Source organism: Tympanuchus pallidicinctus, unplaced genomic scaffold, assembly GCF_026119805.1.
Source record: "Tympanuchus pallidicinctus isolate F22 unplaced genomic scaffold, pur_lepc_1.0 scaffold3, whole genome shotgun sequence".
Classification (NCBI taxonomy): domain Eukaryota; kingdom Metazoa; phylum Chordata; class Aves; order Galliformes; family Phasianidae; genus Tympanuchus; species Tympanuchus pallidicinctus.
The window spans coordinates 89198179-89222105 of NW_026294747.1; the positions used below are offsets into that span (position 1 = coordinate 89198179).

The following is a 23927-nucleotide window of genomic DNA, read 5'->3' on the forward strand; positions in this document are numbered from 1 at the left end:
CCTGCAGTTCCTTGCCCTTGTGCAGACAACTGAGGGCTGAAATAATTGATTCATTCTTTTCTTAAGTTGTTGACATTCATACAGACCAGGCAAGACTAACTCAGATCAATGCAGCTCACAAGGGTACGTGCTCTCAAACGTACTCAGCACCAGTCTTCAAAGCAACCCCCTCAAGCCCAAAAACAACTAAAAAGAAGGCTTCAAAGGAGCTGTCTACCCCCTCCACAACATAATGTCCCATGCTCACTATAAACAATGGTAAGAGAAAAATCTGCCCTAACAAGATTCAAGGAAGACCTTGAAGTAAACCTCAGATGGATTCCCTAGGAAGAGCAGTTTCTTTTACCATGGAAGAGAGATTTTTTTTCTTAATAGTAGGCATGTTTAATAATATACAAGCTGTAGTACCATCATCCAAATATTTGTTTTTATCCATGTGCAGGCAAATCTGACGCTGTTCAAAAGTCAGCTCTTGTTTTCCTGTACACTTCCAGTGTGAAATCTTTCCTTACAGGTTTTTCAGTTTTATAAATACATATACTACCTCAAACTGCCTTCTACTTGCAGTTCAGGTACAAACTCCAATTACAAATTGTGGGTAGGGTAGAGAAAAACCCTAATTTCCTTACACTCTAACCCATGATAGTTTAGTGTTTTGGTTATTGCTTTGTTTTTATTTGGCATCAGATATGAGATATAAATTGAGCTTATAGTAATTCTTCATCATTGCTTTTTGCATCTATCTGCCAGTAAGTTTATTAAAACCTGAAAAATTAATACCACCCTTCTTTTCATGTATGTTGCTTTCCTCTTGCAGTGCCTTCAGTCTAAATCAGAAGTCATTGTATTTAATCAGTTTTTTAACTACAAGTTTAGGAAAAGAGAACTAGATGTACGAACAATGATAAAAGCATTTTCAATATCATGTTACAGTTTGCTACATTTCTTCCTGTGCTGCGTTGGTACACTATGTATCCTATTTTATTTCAGCCTGTTTCTCTGAGTCCAGAAGCAATTGGTGCATTATATCAGGACTAGATGTTCTTGTGAAGACTTGCACATAAGTACACAGCTAAGAACAAAGTTCATTCATGCTTTCTAGGTGCTCCTGAAATGAAGTATTAGTTTTGCTACTGATAGTATCAGGAGTTTTGTAATGCCAGAAAAGATGTTTTCCTTCTCAGTCTATATTGTTTGGAATACTATAACAAGAAAAGCCCTTGGGAATGGCACTGAGTATCTTGAATTACATCTGTTTTAATCTTGTTACCTGGTCACTGCCAAATCACTGAAATCTCACTTCCTTCTCTGAAAAATAACAAAGAACCTCCACACCATTTTTGGAGGCTTCATGCCACAACCATTCTTATTTTCTCATGCTGATTTACCCCAGACTCTGTCTGCACAGCCGAGTAGTGACTGCTGTACATACAAACCAAAAGATGAATAGCTCTCCCACGTATCTTTGGATTTCCTTATCTATCAGATTAAGGGCTCACTATCTGGAATGTCTTTTCCTATACCCTTGTTCAGTAAAATACTTTTCTGTTCTAATTCCAAGACAACAAAATGTATCTTCTAATCTGTAATGACTGGCAGATGGGCATTACAAAGTACCTACCATTCCAAGTGATGTTTTTTGATGCTTCTTTGATTCCATTCTCTTTTTAATGTTAGAAGACTCAAGCTTGCTAAGTGGGCTTTCTTAGTCAGAAATCACATTCTGTTGTCTCTGCAATCATTGTCTGTTCTCATCTTCACATAATTGCTGCTTTATTAAGTACAGTATTTAGAAAATTTCTCCCAAAATCCTTACACTGACTGCTTCTTAAAAGTTAAACGCTAACAGAACAACTTCTCTTCCATCACTAGAGGAATATCAAGTAGAAGGGCTGTTTTTCTGTTTTACATTTTTTTAACCTTCTCCCCGCAAAATTGTATCTGATAGACACCATAGTGATGTGGGTGATGTAAGAGCTAAAGAAGAATTAGAACAGCACAGTATGGAATAGCATGTTGCTCATCTTAGTGAGGGCAGGCAAGAGATAGTGGGAAGGCCTCATGAAAGAGGAAGAGAAGGAAGAGAATCTGGGGGATCTATTCCTTACCTGGTCTTGCAAATTCCTGCTGCTGGTGCCATACTCTTCAAATCAGAACCCATAGCTTCACGTGCAACAGAATCATGTTGGAAGAGAACAGAAAAGCTGAGCTGATACTGTGTCAAGTAAATCACAGGAGAAGATTCACATATTCAAAACTATTGTTTTACCTCACACAGGGAAATGAATAGTGCAGCGCTGGCATTCATAGACTTATGCTGATGTTCTGCTAGCTCAGTTTTAATTACAGGCAGACAAGTCAGGAGCACGCACAAAAATTAAAATCTTCATTGCAGTGATTGGAGTGCAGCAATCACTAACAAGAGACACCGTTACTGGAAAGACAATACTTTTCCAAAGATGCAGGAGCCAAGAACCCAACAACATATCTCACAACGAGAATATGGGCACAGAGGAACTTGGATATTTCTTCCACACAACTCAGGACAAACTCCATTCCAGAAAGAAGGTGTTTGAGAAAGAGGTGAGGTAGCTGAAATCTGACAGCCCACAGAACCAAGCCACATAGTTCGCTGACAAGAACTGACATTTGTTGCCTTGTATTGACTCACAAAACAGCCCTATCATTGTGTATGCACTGCTTTACTATCTCACTCTGTGCACATTTTTCAGTACGTACTACAGCTTTTGGCTAATGAAATCCTGGCAAACACAGATGTAATTCTTCTGAAACGTAGAACTTTATCCATTGAAAATATTTCCCTTGACATCTATATGGCTCTGCAAGGAGGGAGTGGGTAGAGGTAACGCCACAGCTTAACAGAACATTATTAAGATGATAAAAATATATTTTACAGGTGTATTGTGATGTACATTTAATAAAGAACATGGTTAGATTTCTTTGACAGAAGAAATGCAGTAGCATCAAAAGAAAATCTCCTTCCACCATGCTGTGGTCGCTGAAAATAAATAACCCCTCTCACTTGCAGCATTTGACATACTGCCACTCTTGAAGAGTTATGTTATCCCCAGTGCTGTATTTTTAAAATATTTTTTCAAAATTCCATTGCCATCACACTGTCAATGTTCACAGTTCATAGACGCACAGAACTGTGGAGGTTGGGCTGAACTTCAGGAGGCCCCTAGACAACGTCCTGCTGAGGTTTCTCGTACTTTTGCCCCGTCAGATCCTGAAAACTTTCAAAGGCACAGATTCCACTGCAACTCACATCTTCAGCTATAAATGTCTTCAGTTTTCCTCTTTTAAAAAAATAAATAAATAAATAAATAAATTACTCAAAGAAAATCTTTCACATTCTAGGCAGCACAAAACATTTTTCTCCTGATTTACTGACATGGTTTCAATAGACCTGACAAGTGACAACCAGTCCGGAGGAAATTCCAGCAGCAGTTACATAAATGTCTGAAAACAGGCATGTTTAGAGAGGGAATGTTGATGCTGAGACATGGTTGTGTTGCTACAGGCATTGCTAGGCATCAGCTAGCCAGCACAACAGTCATAACTCTTCTCTGATCAACTCCAGGTCAGTTCTATTTGGATGACACGTACATTTAATTATCTTCATGTCAAAGAAAAGGGAGAATTAATTACGCCTAAAACCACAGTTTTAATTTTAAACCGATTTATACACTGTAGTTTTCCCTATTCAAAATATAACTTCCAAAAAGCTTAGTATCAAATATGTTTTCGTATCAGGCAGTGCAATCCCTTCCTCCTTCTGTTGTGAAGGAACAGATCGTTCAAGACAAGAGGCTAGGCTGTGCTAAAGGCAGCTACAATTACAGCCAGTTCCCAAAATAGATGTCAAAAACTCAGCAGGCTCCTCTTCCCTCCATGGCTACCCACACTGTGGGAACTGTTCCATCAGCTCATTACACAGCACTTCTCCCACCTCCCCAGGCCCACAGAGGAGACTATGCCTTCTGCTCCCACATTCCCTAGTTTAACATCAGAATTTAGCCTTGGAGAGCATCTGCAAAATCAGGTAGTTAATTTGCATAGAAATAAGAAATAACATTGGCTGCTTTTTTATTTCCAGGCCGTTGCACGCTGAGGAGAAACTCAGGTCTACATAGGGAAGCAGTTTTTGAACCACTGGTGTGTGAGCAAGGATGTAATAGAATTGAGATTTCCACCTTCAGCAGATGGCAGCTGAAAAACTCCTGCATTCATCCAGTCCAGCAATAAACAGAGGCTCTCCTCATCCTTCAGGGGACACAGTTTGTGTTGACATAGTCCTCCACAAACGTACTCCCTCTCTCCACTTCCAGTAGCTCGGCAGGGTTTAAACCATGTCCCATGTACATAGAATCAGAGTCATCTAGGCCAGAAAAGACCTTCAGAATTATCAAGTCCAGCCATCACCTAAACTACCAAATCCCTTCACTAAACCACATCCTTTATTTCCACATCCATGTCTTAAATATCTCCAGAGAAGAGGATTCTAACGCTTCCTGGGCAGACCAGTCAAGTACTTGACAGCCCTCTTTGTGAAGATATTCTTCCTAATGTCCAACCTAAACCTCATCTGGCACAACTTGAAACCATTTCCTCACACTTTGCCATCTGATGAAAGACACCAGCACTCTCCTTTTCCTATGTAATCAAGACCCTACAACTTCTACAAATGTTTCTCAGTAATATTAAGCATCTTCAGTGTGAAACACCACACAGACTACTGCAGTTGAGCTTTCAACTGTGGTCTCAAGTTATAGCTTTATGCCTGCTCCTAAGCAGTCATCTGGTTGGCAAAAACAGGCATACATGCAGTCAGCCAGATAGCAGAACTTGTGGAAGAGCTTTCTCCTTTGCACCACCTCCAAGCCTTTTGCTAGCAACACGTTGCTTGCTCCAAGGAGAGAGCTGGGAGCACATGCTGGCCTCTCAGGCTGAAGAAAGCATGTCCTATTGGTGCTAAAGCCCAGCAAACCCATCTGCACCAACAGCTTATTGCCAGGGGATGAGCCCAATTCCCATTGTGCTGGGAGAAAGTCCTTCTCTCTCCTTTATCCATTTCAGGATGTTTTTAGAGCACCAATCCCAAGGCCACCCACACCCCGGCTTTCTCTTCCAGCTCTCTACAAAACCACAGTTGTGAAGTAATCAGGACAGTTCAGCAATCAGCACCTTGTTATAATCTTTTCTCTTTGATAGCTGGTGGGGAATAAATCACTGAGTGGAGCTCGCTATAGATATGCTACATAAGCAGAGATAGTATCTCTAAAAAAAAAAGATAGGAAGTACAGAATAATCAGGGATTCTGCAGCTAGCAGACAAAGGCATTTTCTCTGCCATAGAAAATGCCATATTTTCCTGAGTATTTCCCATGCAATTTTACCTTCATTCAAATGTAAATATAGAGTCCGTAACACAAGAGTTCTCTAGGGGTTCTGTGAATTTTCAACATGACTAAACAGAGGTTTAAACAAAATTGGAAGCAAAATATAAGCTTTCTGGTTCCCAGTGTATACAGCCTTACATTTGAGTCAGACAAGATGAAGGAGAGAGTAACATGAGTAGGAGAAAGGCCATATAGAGGTTCATCTTTTAATGTAATCTAAATGGAAAATCTGGTATAGAGATTGAAATAGCAAAAGAGCAACCTCAAAGCACTTATTGATAACAATAGGTGTAGCTTAGAAGAAGGTTCTTATGCTCCAAATATTTTTGCTGATGAATGAATGCCTTCAGGCATTTGTTTTGACTTTCTCCATCACTACTTCAGAGAAGCCTCAATAGACATCTGATCAAACCACAGAGAATCTGCATCAGTGTTTAGGAAAATACCGAATATTTTTTCTGATGTCTGAAGATGAGCATTAACAACTCCTCTCCAGTTGCAGCCAGCACCTATTGGAGCTTGACACAGACATGCTCACATTTAAATTCCAATTCAGTAGGGTCAGAAATCTGTCAGAAGAGCTCTCTGTTCAAAGTACGCTACCTATTGCTGCTCGTTTTTGGAGCATGCCTTGATTTTAAAAAGCTAATAAATGTATTCTTACTTCAATTTTTAACTGCTTCACTCTGCAATTTATTTCATCATTCCCCTAAAAGGGCTGATGAGAGTGACAGCTCATTATTATTTTTTATCATCCTTTTAGCGATAATAGCATTAGAATTCATCACCTTGAGAAGACACAGGGCTATTCAAGATACAGGAACTTATGTTTAAGGTTATAATTTTTCTTTGAAGCCCAATGTCCTGAGACTTCAAAAAGAATTTTCCTCTGCAGTAAGGAAGGATTGGTATAGAGGAAGAAAAAAGATAGCTGTGGTGTTGCAAGTTAAGGTATCCAATCTCACAGTATAAAAATTGCTTGGAATCTGTGCTTGAATTTATCTAAGTATTTAGATACCAGACCTTCTACTCTCCAAAGTTTAGTAACTGCAATTTGCAAATGACTACAGATGAGTCTTAAATCACCAACTGTATTTCTTCATACTTACTGTCATTGTACTTTGTGGCACGCTGCTAGAGACAGGCCAATTGAGATGTTACAAATGAATTTGATAAGACTTTCTGCTCCCTGGGCTCTCTGCTCTTATTCCCATCAGCTGACTAATGAACAAGCAGGACAACCTCAAATCAGCCTCCAATTAGCCTAGTTAATTAGTTCCGGTAAAATACAACACAAACCTGTTCACTGCTGTAGCGAAAAAGAAAAAAAGGTAATTTTGTTCCCATCTCCTTGTTCCCCCAGTTCAAACTAAGATCATCTCTTGGTGTTTGCACACCCTGTAGCCTGCCAACATTCACACCCCCAGGGAAGTTTAACAGAATCAAGGGAATGGGGAGATCCATAGGCATGAAATAGGCAGCAAGCATCCAAAGGGATGATTCTCCTTTACATCTAAAGCACATACACGTGCCTGTAGCTCACCTATTAGCTCTTTGATTCTAATTCCTTTGGATGTAGAATCTATTGTTCTTTCCAAACCAAGCCTTTCTTTTCTTTTTTCTACATTAAAAGTAGATTGAAAGTTCCAAAAAATTGAATGTTTTAAGTCTAGCTTTCATTCATTTCTTAGTAGTCAAGGTGGATGGACCTGGGACTATCCCAGGACTTAGTCACATCCCAAACTGCACCCAAAGACCCTGAGTGGCACCTGGGCAGAGCACCAGCAGGAACAGCAAAGGCTGTATGTAGAGGAGGCAGAAAAGGCAGCTGGTACTAGTCCATGGAAGAGGAGCCGTGGGAGGAAGCCTGGGAGAAGTATTGTTCAGGTCAGACCAGATGTGACAGGCTGGTAAGTGGATGCAGACAAGTGTCAGGCAGGAGGTTGCCTGGTCGTTTGCAGATAGCGATGACGCCTTCAGAAATGCTGGGGAAGTTCCCAGAACATGAGCTTGCTCCCAACTGCTCTCGCATCCTTTGTGCTCTATGCTGCAGCCCAGTGAGGTCATTCCCCCTTCCTCCTTCCTCTCTCCTTTTGTGATGAAGTGACATCTTTGGCTCCAAACCGGATGAGGGCAGAGCAGGCAGGAGTTCACTTCCTTCCCAAGGCAGGTCAGCTCCCTGTCACGGAGTGCAAGACTGGGGGCTGCCTTAAGACTTTTCAAGGCCTTTGGCATAGAGATGAGGAAGGACCCGCAGCTCTCACAGTGGAGCAGCTACTATGTTTCTGCTAAGCAGTTTAGGCAATTTTCATGCCCACAATGCAACCCTGCAAAAAAGAGAAGGGTGTGCTCATCAGGGAAACACTGCCCTCTGGTCCGTGGCTGTGGTTTGAAGGGGCAGGAGGCACAGCTCTCCAGTACACAGAAACGAAGCAGTGTCTTTCAAATATTCATGTAGAAATCTCATTCCTAACACACCTTAAGCAAGAAGCATTTATATCAGAATAAATGGCAGCTAGTTGGACTAGCAGGTATGGAGGTTAGGCCAGCAGAAATGGGTAAGTGGCTTTAGGCATGTCCAACCTACACCTCGCAGGCTGCACGCAGCCTGGCACACCCAGTAATGCTGCCTGCCCTGCACCAATGTGGCAGTGGCTCTTTCCCACCAAGCAGCCCAGCCCCAGACACAAAACCAGCGCACAGAAGAGCTATACTAACTCTGTTTTGAAGTAAAATGGGGAATTGCATACAGTGGAGGTATAGGAGCCCTAGTATGAATGTATTTGATCTGTGGATTCACTCCTACCTCACACACACCCTAAACTGGACACATCTTTCCCTCTTTGCCTCTACTTTTTTACTGCCTTGAAAGCATATAACAGACCATCTTGGGGAACTTGGCAATGGAGCAGTTAAAAGCCAAATGTATGATACAGTAAGCAAAACATTCTGGTGCACATGACTGTTAACTGACATTTAGTCAGCAAAAATTCATTGTTAAACAAGCAAAAAGGAGTAGGGATTAGGGAGAGAAATTAAGACCTGCTGCATCCTGTAAACCGGGGCGCTAAGTCACTGAGGGCAAACGCTAAAACCATGAAATAAAAACACAACTGTTCAAGTCAAAACAAGACCTGACAATACGTTTTGTGTATCAGAGAATTGTTCTAGAGATTTCATTATGTGAGAGGCCAGGGGAAATAAGCATAAACAGTGATCAGCTAATAAAGTTTTAGAAGATGTGACACTGCTTGCATCCAGAAACACTTCTAATCAATCTCCCTCATATTACACATTTATTAAGCCTCTAAAAGGCTTAGCAGTTCCACAATGAAAAAAAATTTTCCTTTATAACTATAAATCATGAGGTGTGTCAGTGGCACTTCAACCTTAAAAACCAACACTCAACTGCTAAATGAACAGGATCTCAGCTGATCTGATGTGCCATTTAACTTGTCTGGTGAAAACTTCCCATCCATCTTGCTCTCAAGTAGCTTGAAGGAGATTGCTGATAACTGCAGCTACAAACAGAAAAATGCTCTCTCCAAAGCAGGAAGGCATGGATGGGGATTTTCAGAGCTGAGCAGATCTGTGTGCAGGAAAGAGCAAACACTTCAAGCCTGGGCAGCACCAAACAGGGATAAAAACCCAGCCTGGAACAAAAGCTAGGCTAAATCAAGCCAAATTTCAAGCAGCCAAGATGCCAAGCTGACATACCTGACATACTGCAACTAATGGATTTGACCTGAAGCACCATAACTTTTCACAGGACCAATGTTTTTCTTAGTGGCATCCTTTTTTTTTTTATTATTTTTTTTTTTTTTTCTCTCATTTCTGTAAGGATTCACAGAATTTTCAACTCCATTTAAATGTAAATTTCTGCTGCTGGCATACTGTATTTTGCCACTTAACACTGTACAGCACAAAGCTGGTTCTCTAGCATGTTGTTACAAGCAAACCCTACGGCACTGTAGGAGAAAAACAGTAATCAATAAAGCACTACTATATGAAGTGCTCAAAACAAAATGCAGTATTCTTTTGAGAACAGCTTTGAGAACAGACATCTTCTGTGAGCGTGCTGGTACTTAGACCTCATTAAGTAAAAGCACTACTGGATTAATTAGTTAATGTCTGCTAAGCTCTCTGAAGTAATATGGTTTTACTGTGTGTATCAGTGCCAGCTGTTATTTATTTCAGAGGCAGTGGGGTATATTCTGCATTTGACTGTGCCATTACAATCTGCTTTGGCTTGAATCATGAGATCTGAATAAAGGAGAGGTGCAAGATCAGAACAGAATTCGATTCCTAAACCTTAAAAACACTGCTTTTACCACCTGCCTCAGACATCAAATTCTATCCCTTGCCAGACAAAATAAAATTTTCTGATACAAATAAGAGGTGTATCACATCCACAAAAAGCAATCCTCCCTTGTTTACTATTTTCTCACAGGCCATAATACAATACAATATACTCGGAAAGAGGAAAGCTTAGCAGCTCCAAGAAGCACAGAACATGAAAATGGCAGAAGTGCTACGTAGCTGAGGTATGGACAACAGGGGAGCTATTACTCTATGAAAAAAGCATAACCAACTGCATCAGCTCTAGTTCTTCACAAAAATCAGAGTTAGTCACATGTGTGCCAATGTCAAAAATAAGACAGATGAAAACCCTAAAATGTAACCCATACAGTCTCATAAGTGTACTTGAGTGGATTTTATCAAGGCAGAATAATACTGGCTAGAAAGCTATCAATAAATCCTCCTTGAAAGACAATGTTGCATATCACCTCTAGTCCTTCTTAGTAATTATGTTCTCATTCAAGTTTGCTTTCACATGTTTCTTAGCCAAGAAATTGTGTGGAACTGTCCATACAGTAGGATGTCTGAAGCCCAAAATAAGTCAAGGGATGATGCACTTGCTTTTGCCCCCCAAAGAGGTGCTACGGGAGTACAGATTCCTCCTGCCTGTAAACACGGTGTCTCCATCAGCAGATCCTGCTCCTACAATTGTGCCTCTAGACTGCAGAGACCAGCTGTGCAATTCATCTGAGAACACATCCTCAGGCATCCACTTAGCACATGCAGACAGACAGTGTTCTGAAAGCTCAGCTCCCTGACCTTTTTGCACTGAATGCCACTGTGAGTGAACTCAGTACAGATCTCAGTTCTTCTGAGGTGGCAAAAATACCATAATTATGAGCAATAGGTTTATATACTGCAGGTTACGTCAACCATTTATCACTTACAACTTGCCTATATTTACAGTACATGTACATAAGAAAATTAATGAGGATAAGTCGCAAATTTTAAATTCTGTTATTCAGTAACACCAAGAAAGGACAGCCTAATATTGGACAATGAGGACATTAAAATAAATCGTTATGCTGACTTGTGAATAAATGACTGGCCCCATATAAAACTAGATCTGAGTATGCCTGGATTCATAATCCTGGGAGTGCTGCATGAACAGAAATACACCTTGCTGTTCATCCGACTGTGTAATCACTCTGCAAAAACCTCAAAGAAAGCAAAAGCCACTTTCTTGCTTAAATGCAAAGAGTTAAACCAATCAGACAATTCAGAAAAGGCCAAAGTATGAAAAATGGATTTCATTACTGAACCAAAACGCAGCACCATTCAGGAAACTGGAAGCACAGGTTATTACCTTGAAACACTCAAAGAGTCTCTTTTACTATACTAGCTCTTCCCATCCATTACTCATCACAAATACCAAACTAGCCAATTTTGGCAGCAGACCACTTCCAGGAAAGATGCAGCAGCCAGGGGACAGCATGGCTAGCACAGCTCTGATTTTTGCTGGAGACAAGGGGCTGCATCTTTTTCAAACCAGCAGTTATCCCAGATCAGCAATGTCTCAATCACACAGACCCAGTACTTGTCCACCACTACAAATAGCAACTCCTTGCAGGATTTTCTCCTAAACTTCTATTCTTGACATTTGGAGCAAACTCAGAGAAGGATAGTAGTAAACAAAGAGGGACTCAGTGTGGGGACAGCAGCAAATCTACCCCCCAGCAAATCTGCTCCAATTTCCCCCCAGAAAAACACATCACGCTGTGCCCAGTCATGTGCCAAAGCCCCAAGAGGTATCAGCCTTAGAAATGAGCTGAATGGGACACGTAAGCCAGCCTGTCTTTTTGTCACAGGTATTTCAGAATCATCATTTCCCAGATAATTTTAGTTTGCTTCACCAGTTGATCCCAAGAGCTGAGGGAAATTCTGTTTTTTCTCTCAACACTGTTACACAATATTGTGTTGAGATGCATACATGCAGCCAGAGGGAAAACCAGTCTTAGCATGCACTTCTTGGCAGTATTTTTAAACAGATGTTCAGCTGTCGCAAAATGTATTGTAGTAGTGGGTTGTGCCCTAGTACAATGAACAGCCAAGGATGTAGCGACAATTGCACAGGATTAATTAAACTTCCTGAATGACCTCATTCAAAGGCCCTGCAGAGTCCAGATAAGAATCACATAGCTTGGCCGAGAGCCTTAAAAGGGAAAGGAAAGGGAGGGAAGAAGACTTTCCGTAAATGCATAATTCTTTCTGCAGTCAAGGTTATGGAGGAGCAGCACCTGCATGGCCTGGCAGAGAGCAGGGCATGGCTGCTACTCGCGCTCACTTTGAACAAAGGGAGCCAAATAGGTCAGGCAAGTGAGCAGATGGTCACAGGCAGCCCCATGACCTTACGGCTGTGCAGGCGCTCCCACTTTCCAAGTGATCCTGTTTCCTTGCCCCACAGTGCCTTGCCCTTACAGAGCTCTCTCCACTCACTCGACACCCCCAAAGCACCCAAGGCCAACAGCACCTGTGCTACAAGTAATGTGATTTTCTGGCTTGCTCCCTCAATCTCCCTGATCACCACATAAATGCATCAAAATCTGCCTCAGTTCAACTGACAATCAGCCCATAATCTGCTCCCTACTGAAAAGATAAGAGACCATCACTACTATGTCTTCTTCCAACTATTTCAATCTTTCAAAACTACCTTAGCAGATTTTGCAATCTGAAGACACCCAGCTGAAGCCTTGTAATATAGCCTAGTGTTGTACTAGAAAAATATCTAAAATGATAGAGTATCCAGAGTTGGAAGGGACCCACAAGGATCACCAAGTCCAACTCGTGGCTCCAAACAGGATCACCCAAAATTTAAACCGCATTTCTGACAGCACTGTCCAAATGCTTCTTGAACTCTGGCTTGGGGCTGTGACCACTGCTCTGAGCAGCCTATTACAGCACCCAATCACCCTCTGGTGAAGAAGCTTTTCCTAAACCCCAACCTGACCCTCCCCTGACACAGCTCCATGCCATTCTCTCTGGCCCCGTCACTGTCACAGAGAGCAGAGCTCAGCGCTTCCCCTCCATTCCCTGTGAGAGCTGCAGCCGCCATGAGGGCTCCCCTCAGCTCTTCTGCTCTGGGCTGAGCAATCAAAGGCACACCAGCTGCTCCTCATGCACCTTGCCCTCCAGACTCCCATCACCTTCATAGCCCTCTTTTGGACATTCTAATAGTTTTATGTCCTTCCTATAATGTGGCACCCAGACCACACACAGTGCTCAAGCTAAAGCCACACAGCACAGAGCAGAGTGGGACAACCCTCCATTGCTGGGTGGCAGTGCTGGGCCAGGGGCAATCCAGGGTACAGCCGGCCCTTTGGGCTGCCAGGGCACACTGCTGGCTAATGTTTTACTTGCTGTCAGCCAGAACTCCCGGATCTCTTTCCCTGGTGCTACTCTCCAACCTTTTGCCCCTCCAGTCTGTACACACATCCAGGGTTGCCTTGCTCCAGGTGCACAATCTGGCAGGATGTGACCCAATGTTCACTCAGACAACTGCAAAGGTTATGCAAAATACTGGTATCTTGGTTAATGAAGAAAACACACCTACTAGCATGCTAATTGAAGCCAGGACACCAATTTGAGTGCTGCCCCTACTGCTGAATTTCCAACAGGCTGCCTGACCTGATTTCACCTCTTAGGCAATGAGGCAATTCAGGGAACACCATGAGCTAGCAATTGTTCTTACCAGAGAACGTGGCCAAGAGTATCTTGTTCTAGAGAGAAAGAGAGCTTATCCATAGACATCAGCTGTGCAGCATCCCCTTGGGATAGCCAGGACCTGACCATTTGACTTGCTCATCAGGGTCACCCCACACAGATCAGAGCAAACTGAGGAGGAAGTTTTTCACTCAGAGGACGGTGACGCATTGGAACAGGTTGCCCGAGGAGGTTGTGGATGCCCCATCCCTGGAGGCATTCAAGGCCAGGCTGGATGTAGCCCTGGGCAGCCTGTTCTCATGGTTGGCAACCCTGCACATAGCAGGGGGGTTAAAACTGGATGATTGTTGTGGTCCTTTTCAACCCAGGCCATATTGGTCCTGCTCTGCACAGCATCCCACCCTCCATTTGTTCAGTGGCTTGGTTTTTCTATCATGATAATCAACTTACCAAGCAAAAGCACAGTCACCAGGGACCAAGGAAGGGAAGAAATGTGGCATGCATCCAGAAATGGGATGCTCTTTTCCTGCAGCAGGTAGCGGCTTTTAGATGTAAGAATTTAAACTGGAGAAATAAGTGAGATTAGCAAGGAAGCACATGGCTACTTCTCTTCCTCTGCACCAGCGTTGCTTGCTGTGTCCTACAGTGTTGGAGAAAACTTGCCGCTATAGAGCTTCATCTGCAGACTTTCTCCATCAGCATCTTGCCTACACGTGCAGTGAGTATCACATTAAACCCTTCAGCTCTGCTCACACGGCCACTGCCACTGACCTCAAAAGGAGTTTTGCTCAAAGAACATACAGAGAGAGGAGATCAGAAAGTTACCCATGGAAGGAAGAACATTCTTTACACAAATTTTATTTCTCAATACAGGAAATACCTTCGAATTTTCCTACTCTTGGTCTTGAAAGGGCAATCACAGAGGGATGTTTGGTCATCTCTGTGTTTAAGTATTATACATTAGAGATAAATTAGAGATTTATATCTCACTATATTATAAATAATACAAAGGGTTGTAAAATACTGCTGCAGAAAGTAAAAGGCCAGAACAGTTAAATAACTTTCTGAGGTCTCAGAGCAAGCTGCTGATAAGAATCAAGAACAAAATCCATGTGAAACAGCAAAACAGCACAGAATCCAACATGACTGGCAAGATGCCTATCGGTTTCAAAGGGACCATGATTTAGTCCCCAGAGTCCTGACTTCTAACCTGCCATTCCTGTGGCACAGCAGATTATCAGCTGAGAAACTCCTCCATTTCAGGCTAATCACCATGATGAAGCATGTGAAATACATCTTGATAAGCAAGCCACAATAAATGCATTTTTAAAATACGGTTTAACAAAATAAGCCTAGTGACAGTGAAAATGTTTTCCTAGATTTATTTGCTCTATCTGATCCTGGAACCAAGTCACTGCTATTCTTAGGCAGTCAAGAAGTCTAGAAAAAGATTATCATTAGCTTCAACAAAACTGGTGAGTTTGCATCCCAATGAGTAATCACTAAAATTCAGCATACTGTATTAAAATAGGGTTAAACAGCTTCATTTAATATTTAGCATGGGTTTAATTACTATACAGCTTGATCTCCTGCAGTTTTTCTTCCCACTCAGACACTGCTAAAAAATAATCAAGGACAAGAAGAAAGAAATTACTGTGGATGTCACCACATACATTTGGGACACTTCTCTTCAATAAGGTAATAAAGAAAACCATCAAAACATTGTAATGTTTCCATGGCATCAGATGAGAAGAGCTAGCTGTAGTTACTAATATACATCTTGTATGAAGATGGCTAGACTGGCCACCAAAATCCCAGCCCATGAGCACCAGAGAAAAAGCCAACCATTTTCTCGCAGACTGACCTACCCTATGGCAAGAGCCAGGGGCAGAGCTGCCCTTGTCAGCTGCAGGGCTTTCTCTGTGCTAAGTCCCAGACAGAGAAAGAATCTGTACAAGGCAGAGGTGGCCGAGGGACACCAGGAATAGCAGCAAATAATGGGGCTGCACCAGAGGGCCTGATACGAAGCAAGCATTGTTTGGTTTGCACAATGAGAAAATAGCAGTGTCACATCCTCTCTGCAGAGCAACATTGCTACTTCTGTAGCTTTCGTTGTCTGCTGTTAAGAAGATCCAGTTCTTAGAAAAGCACACTGAAGTATACACATTTTCAATTTTTCTTTCCACTTGTGCAACTCAATTCAGCTTTAATTCCTCTAAAGCCACATGCAAAGACCTTATGACCTTGTTTATATACCTCCTGAATGCTTCTGAGCAACACCCAGGCTTTGCTTGTAAAAGTGTATCCAAACTGAGAAAGTAGCAGTAGGAAACAAAAATTATTAATAGTTGAATCTCAAACAGGTTGTTAAACTAAGCACATTAATCTGCTTACAGTGGAGGAACAGAGCACGATCTTTCCCACAGCCAGATGTCCTGATGAGGAGCAGATAGCTCTCCAGCAGTGCCAGTGCAACAATGAAGTAATCCCTCTAAACATGAGGCTGACAGGTGGATCCGTGTCTGTGATAGAACAATGGTTACAGAGGCATTTCCCGGAGCAGAGATTCAGGTGGAAGCAGCCCTCAAAGTTGGAGATCTCTAAAAACCAGGTCAGGTCTGCAATTAAGGAAAAAAAAGCAAAATCTTAAACTTACAACAAAAAGCATCCGCCCTGTGAACTACTGTTTGATCCAAAGTGCTTACAGTATACAAACAGGATCCTTCAGGATTTACTCCATCTAGATGAAGATCTCACAACGTCAGATATTCACCAAGCGATCAAAGCAATTATTTTCCTTCAGTAGGGTTTTAAGAAGTAGATCTATAATGAAACAAGCAACAATAAAGCACACAGAAAACTCGTGAGAAATTTAGAGAGAAAAAAAAAAACAGCCTCACCATCTGTGCTCAAGTTGTTTGGATAAGATTAGCCTTAGAAACAATAAAAATTGCCCAGAACTAGAAAAGATGGGGAAAGAAAAGCATGGTTTATTTCTTTTCACTAATGTTTGCTGTTGTATTGGCTTTGTTGTTTTCTGTTGCTGTGTTTTAATTTTGTGAGCTTTGCTTTTTTAAAGAAGGATTCATTTGATTAAGAAAAAATAGTTTTACTAAGACTTTCATCCCAAATTTAGCAAAGCAAATCACGTATTTTGGACAAGCTACTGTGTAGAATGCTTCTCAGCCCCAGCCTTAGGCTTTTCCATCACAGTCCTCTTGCACCCTGATGCCTATGTCTCCACAGAAACGCTTGCTTCCATTTGGCTCAAGCCTTCCCCAGCTATAAAGCACCAGTTTTGTCCCAGATAAACACCCATCTGCCAAACAGCAGCTTCTTTGAGGACACCATTAGGTTTACTCTATCCCTAAGCAGAAGGACCCACCCCTGGCAGGAAGAAAGCATTAAATCCACATCATCAGTGTAAGACAAACAAAACATTCTGATGCTTTCTTGTTGCTTAAGGAGTTAACATTCCGTTATGCCAAACTCTTGGTTTTGTAACTCAGAAAGCAAGTATTTAATATTACCATTTAGCCCAACATTATATAATCTTTATGGTAGAAAGAAAACTTCTCTGAACAGGCAAGATAGTGACGGAGCAGGTGCTCTCTGCAGGCAGAAGGATGCTCTATACTCAGAGCAGCTATATTCTTACCTCCAACCAATAAGCTGTTTCAACTGCTCTGACACCTCAGAGAAGATAATCCCATTAAAAAGCACCTGATTATGCTCAGTGCTCTGGGTGAGGGGGAGCAGCACAGCAATTTGATTTCAAGCTGCACCCTCCCAGCCCCCTTCTCCACATCTCTCCTCCAGCTGCTACCCCCAGCAAATACCATCTTGGCCTTTATCCAGCAACGTGAAAAGATGACTGTAATGACTTTCTCCTTCTCTACTTCATAGCCCAGCTAGGGCTACAGCACATGAAGCCTGCTGTTTTTCAGCCTCCATGCAGCCTAGTTGTAAACTTTGTGCAACAAGCCAAATTTTGTAGCTTCTCCCTGTTCAACAGCACACTTGGCTCTCCTGCCACACTCCTTACAGATGCTGGCAGGATACAACCCCCCCCTTTTGAGGAATAGGAAAAGCCTCTCACAGCTGCCAACAAAAGCTGTGGAACAAGTTATCTTTCCTTTTAAATTGACATTGCAAGAAAAAATCCCAAACATTTTCAATGTTTTTAAGTTAAAGATAGGAGGGGAATATAAACATGCTGTAGACCCACTTCTCAAAAAGAGGCTAAAGCATATGCAGGTGCAGCTTCTGCCGGTCTTCTTTGACTCTAGCAAGATGTTCTGCCCTTCAGGACATTGGTTACCACCTCAGGAAACAAAGTGCAGTACAGTGAAATCGTGAAATAATAGAGTGCAGGGAACAGGGGGCAAAAGAGATAGGGACCAACTAGATTTTAAGTCTATATATATTACATCTGCCAAGAAGCATAAATTCTAAGGAAAAACAAACCAGTCTGTTAGAGGAAAACACCTGCAGCTCTTTGAAAAGTCAACAGCTTTGAATTTGAACTTTTCTTTCACTGGTTTAAATTAAGCAATTAGTCAGTAACATGCCACCAAGTTTTTCTTATTGTGCCTCCCAAACAACTATTACCCATGAGCCTCTGATAAGACCGTGGCACAAAACAGTCACAAGGGAGGGTCTACGGGAGAACTCTGAAGTGTATTGTCACACATGAAGCATAAAATGCCTTTGCTCTGTTCTCAGGAGTGTGGAAAAGCAGTGTATCTGAATCAGATTAGCCTGCTGGGTACCTAAGAAAAACAAGTGCAAGCATGCAGAGCATACTGACCACCTACTGCTCATGCATGGAGCTGATAGAGAACACGTGTGAAGATATTGTGGTGCTGGGAGGATCTGAAGACCCCCTCCCCACCACAAGCAAGCTTTCTTTTGGCTTCACAGTTTGAGCCTGGGTTACTCCCACTTCTCCTGCGATCTCCACCGTGGTGACTGTGCAACTAGTAGGAGTTTTCCCTTGTGCAAGCAGAAAGTTTTACATAGTTTTCCCCTGGAAACATTCATCTCAGCAGTCCTCTTCCACCCACCTGCACCTTCTCTAAATCCTGCTGTTCCCTCTGCATTCATTAATCCCCCAGATAGTTTTGCACTGGCTGAACTGATAGCTGGGAATCGGAAGCTTTTCCCAGGAGGGACAAGGGCAAGAAAAGAAAAAAAAGAAGAAAAAAAAAGAAGAGAGAGAGAGAGAAAAAATGTTAGAGCTTATTTTAAGATGTGCTTTTAATGTCTGAGTGACGGAATCCACTGGGACAGCATCAAACTGTTTCTTGTGCAGTAGCTAGTACCAAAGCCTCAGCTCTATTCTCTTTAGAGCAGGGAGCTCTGTGGAACTTTTCCCACGAGACCCCACTTCCTGGGAAGGTTTATTTCCTTACTGCCCAAGATCTGAGACCATATGTCCAGAAGCCCAGAAAGGAGCCTTTGTTCACCTCGTCCCTCAGAACGATGCAGATCATCAACTTGCCAGCCCAGTGTGTTTGCCCCAGCTGCACTTTCCAGAATGCTGAAGAGGCTGTGGGAGTATTCTGTGAATCAGAAGGGCACATATCGTGCTGCTCTACTGATGGATTTGAACGCCTCCAACACAGGCAGGAGCTGCAATGGGCTTGTAGCATGCACAGCACATTGCCATAATACAAATCCCACAGGGCACACATCAGCAAAATCAGGCCCTCTGACTGAAATCTACATCCCATTGGTGTCTGTGCAGAGGTCGTTCAATCTTCTGCCTGCTTTTAATCCATTTTAAAGCTGTCTTTTCATTAACATGACACAGCTGCAAATGCAAAACCGTAAGCTTCTCTGCTGAGGATTTAAGGAGGGCAAAAAAACAGAAAACAAATATAACATATACAACCGTAAGCGTATTCTTGAAACTCATTTTTTAAAAACAGTTAAGGAACAAAGATCAGGTTGGCACCACACACAACTACAAAAACAAAAACCATCAAATCCAAGTCAGAGGAATGGAAAGTTGTGCCTCTGCATGCTGGCTTTGCCTGATATCTGCCCCAGGGCAAAGGTGCCACTGCTGCCTCTGCATTTGCCCTTGGGCCAGAGACAGGCAAGTACAAACAGTCAGGCCCAGACAGTACCCAGAGGCAGGGCCAGGCACTGTCCTCCTCCCTTTGCTGGTGCTTCATGTGCCTGCCTTTGGGTTTGCACTCAAAGCACACCTGCAGGCTTGGCAGGTTGGGCTAAGCTCTCCAGAGGGACAAGCTGCATCACATCTCCAGGCCCCAGGCCAGGGATGATTAGCCAGGGGAAACATAAGATTTTTCCAGAGCAAAGCCATTGGAAACAGCTTTTGAGGAAGGAAGACAGGCTCAGATTTGTATCTATTGTCTTAAAAACAAAGGGAAACTCCAGGCAGTTTATGAGTGACATTGGCTGAGTTAGCTGAGCCAACACGCATCACTTCACACTTCATCCCCTCCAATGGCCCCTGCCCTCTGCAGTTCTCCACCCACCAAAGGGTTTTGGTTCTCTTTTATCACTTTCTGCTGACGTCTGGCAGATTCAGGAGACACCACTCCTGAAGCATCAGGACCATCATCCCCTCAAGAACTCTCTCACAACAATACTGAGATACCTGTCCAGTTTGCACAACCTAGGGGCTGAACACTTCCCTGCCTGATCCGCACAGAACAAGATCCTATTTTGACAACCATCTACAGGACAAACACTGCCTCCTTCAGTTGGAGGGAAGGCTCCTGCACACAAAGTGCTACTGCCTGTAATGGAGCCGGTGAACTGTCAACCTGTGAATGGTCCTGAGTAGCTCCCCCACTCTTCCTCTACACTGAAGATGTCAAAGGGCTTAATTGCTGGACAGCTTGCCTTTTTCTCTCCTCAGCTAAACTCTGGATATTGCCTGCTGTTAGAAAAATGGCTTCTCCTACAGCTTTTTACCATATGGCTATGTTAGCATTATTGCTCAGATTAAGGACTTCCAGCCATCTGCTGGGCTATCTGCACCTGTTCCCTTCCTGTCCCTACCTACCCCAGCCCAGTCACTGTAGGCTGGAGCAGGGCACATCCCTGGTTGCAAACAGATTTTTCCACCTCACCCCTCAGCAAGGTGAACTAGCAGTGCAGCCATTTATTTGTTCAGGATTGGACAGGATCTTAAGGGGGTTTAGAAACCTCTCTCTGCACGTGGGCCAAAGTCAACACCGGAGAATGCTAAAAAATCTGGCCTTTTTAATACAAATGCTATCGCTCGGGTCACACTTTGCACAAGAAACTCTTCCTATCTCACTCCATTAGAGTCCCTGTTCCCAAATCTTAATCTGATTACAAAATCAGATTTGGAATTTGTTTTGGAACGAACAACATCGGCAACACACTTTATTATTTACTGGAAAAGTAAACCTTTAGCAAGGAGAAAAATCAAGCCATACAAAGATCTTATGGCTATTTTTATAAAGTTCCAGAATAAAATAGATCCAATTGGAAAGAACCAAGAAAAATAAAGTCCAACCAACTGATCACTTCAGGGCTAAGCAAAAGGTAAAGCATATTAGTAAAAGCATTATCTAAAAAGCTTTTAAACGTTGACAGTTTCAGGGCATCAATCATCTTGCTAGGAAGCCTACATTGCTATGGTTTGAAGTGAAGGATATTCCAGTTTGCACGTGCAACTGAAGCTGTTGACAGGAGCCATTATTAAATTGTATACAGTGCAGCCTAAATACAGTCCAGTCAGCATTAAAAAAAAAGATTGCTAATGAGGCAAAACAGAGGCACCTCAGCCTAGCAATATGGAGATCTATGACTAATGAAGCATCAATGTTGCATCTCAGGTGATCAATCTTTGTAACTTTTCAAACTCTTTATTCTACATTTAAATATTTTAATATTAATTTATTCTAATGTAATCTCAAGTGAATAATGAATTATATCAAAATTGGGTTTAAAAAAAACTCTAACAACAACAAAAAAGAAATAAAACAGACTGTTGTTGATCAGCCTGAATTGATTATGAAAATACAGAGTGCCAACATTCGAATAAGAAATTCATAAAGTGGTTAAAAATGCTTGCCATGGCCTATTTCAATTTCCAATCTTATAGTTTTGCTGCTGTAATTAGATACAGGGTCAATATATACTGTCAGATGCTGCAATAAGTCAGCATGGTGTATGCAATGTTTGCAATGCATGGTTAACTTGTTTATGACCAGAGGGGTACACCCTTGCAGGCACACAACTCTACATGCCAACATAACTTTCTTCTCTATAAAATGAAAGTCAGACTCTCCTGCACCAGGGCACGATTCTTTGCCCACACCATCACTTCTCTGCTCTTTGTGGAGGATCAGGCTGGAAAACTGACCTGGCTGAAAGCCAGCTAAAGCAGTCAGCTCAGAAACCAGTTCCCCCTTCCAGCATGACCACACAAGTGCCTTTTGCTCACATCAGGCAGAGATTGCTGGAGCACAGGGAGTGAATGAGGGTGAAATCTCCACCTGTGTTAGCAGTGCCACATTACTTTCATTCAAAACAACGGTGCATGCAGAGCAGTTTGCTCAGTATGCTTTTCTGGGTATTGTACCAAATTAACAACACGACATCTAAAATGCAAGTACTGAAATATTTTCAACCAGTGATATTTAAAAGATAATGAACTGAGTGTAGTAGATAATGGAGAAAAGAAAAGAAAAAAAGAAGAAGAAGAAAAAAAAAAAAAAAAAAAGGAGTGAAAGCTTGAGTACCAGAGTTCCTATAGTGCTGGGGCAGATTAACACCTGATGTCAACAAGAGGCTGTGTGGCCTTATGGCTTGTTCACATAACCTGATATGCACAGGAATGTGAAGATGGCTGGTACTAACAGAAGCAAAACACATCCTGGGCAAATTTGTGCCTGACTGAGCAACTATCTGTAATACATGCTAAAAGAATAAAAAGGGGACAGAGGAGTTGGGGGGGGGGGGGAGGGGAGGAGGGGAGCAGAAATGATGTCAGGTTTTCATATTATGACAGTGGGAGAATACAGCTAGACACAGCTGGATGTTTCACTGGAGCAGCTCTGAAAGGGCATGGCCAGATTTGCTACCCTGGCTCCAGTTGGGAACCAGCTGTGCATCCAGGTTCCCCAGCAGAACCATAAGAGTTGCCAATGATGAGTGAGCCAGGCAGAGACCAGCTGGAAGCAGAGCAAGAGGCATCCATAAGCTGCTCCTAATACCATAAAATATGACAGCAGTTGTACATCACTTGAATCAGACTTTTTGCTTTTGGTGCATCTCATCCCATTCCGATCACTGAAGAGGGCAGTGGCTCTTTCCACTGTAGGCTTCGATTTTACTGTCTGTTGCCACCCTCATCTCTCCTTCCTCTGAAGGACACTGATGATTCCTGTTCAGATAATAGTTCCTTTGTATAAATTACTAATGTTCCTGTCAGTCATCTTGATTTCTTCCCTGAAATAGAGGGATATAACTTAAAAAAAATAAAGATGATAAAAAATCTCAACAATGCCTCCAGTCTTCACTGGAGCATTGCCTTGATCCGATTTCAGCTTCTTTTGAGTTACTTGGATTCTAAGAAACCTTTTTCATTTATCAGGAGGTGCTTTGTTTGTTTGTTTGTTTTAACCCCGCTCCACCACAGCTGTGATGAATGTGCAGTCCTACACCAGTCTGCTTTCATATGTGTTAAACCACACATTTTGGATGAGGCTATAAGAACCGCTGGATTGCGCTGTGGCTTTTGCTGCTGCCTAATGTAAGACTGACAGGTTTCTGCACAGCAGCAGCTCAGGTTCATTAGCAACAAAATAATAAGGACAGATTTCAAATACAAATCATTCAGCCAAAGCATTACTCTTCCAAAGGTGAAGAGAGAAAATCAAGGAAATTGAAACAAAAACAAAAAACTGCAATCTAGCTCTCCCTACAGTGGCAATGCACCTAAGAAATCAGTATTAAGCAGTCCAACATAACTATTCAACAGCACAGAACATCATAAATATTCAGCACCTAAACTGCTTTGCTGCTGCAAGTATCAAAGCACTCTGAAATTGATCAAATGGATAGTTAATAATTATTGCGTATCCCATCAGCATGAAATTGCTTGTTTAATTCTGAACAAAGTTAAATCTTGGTTATCCGAGATCAGATTTATAACCTTAACTGCAAAACCTTAATAATCTAAAGATGTTTTTTTCCAACGCTGTTTATAGTTTGGCTTTTTTGAGCTGTCTTGAAACAATCAGTTCTCTTCATTGCTTGCCTCACACAGCTGAAAGTTACGGGCACATAGATTAGAAAAACATGTCTGAGATCTGAGTAAATTAAAACTCCTCAGCCTGGAAAGAAGCAGACTCATAAGCAATGAGATAAACCCTACAGGACTGTTAGTGGCATAAAGAAAGTGAATGATCATTCACAGACTCTTCCAATTCAAGAACAAGGGACCTCCCAAAGAACAGATAATGGGTATAAA

General features: G+C 42.2%; 1 long non-coding RNA gene across 3 annotated transcripts in view; it reads right to left on the reverse strand.

The window, feature by feature from the left end:
* Positions 1-3002: 3002 nt before the first annotated feature.
* Positions 3003-23927, reverse strand: part of LOC128085836 (uncharacterized) — a 45496-nt gene continuing 24571 nt past the window's right edge. For 2 of the 3 annotated variants that reach the window (XR_008209121.1, XR_008209122.1), the window contains exons 2-3: positions 16177-16264; positions 14284-16059 (exon numbers count right to left, since the gene is read on the reverse strand). This is a non-coding gene — a long non-coding RNA (uncharacterized LOC128085836). Of the gene's footprint in view, positions 3321-14283; positions 16060-16176; positions 16265-23927 lie in introns of those variants that run through there. The other variant, XR_008209123.1, reaches the window with a different exon arrangement.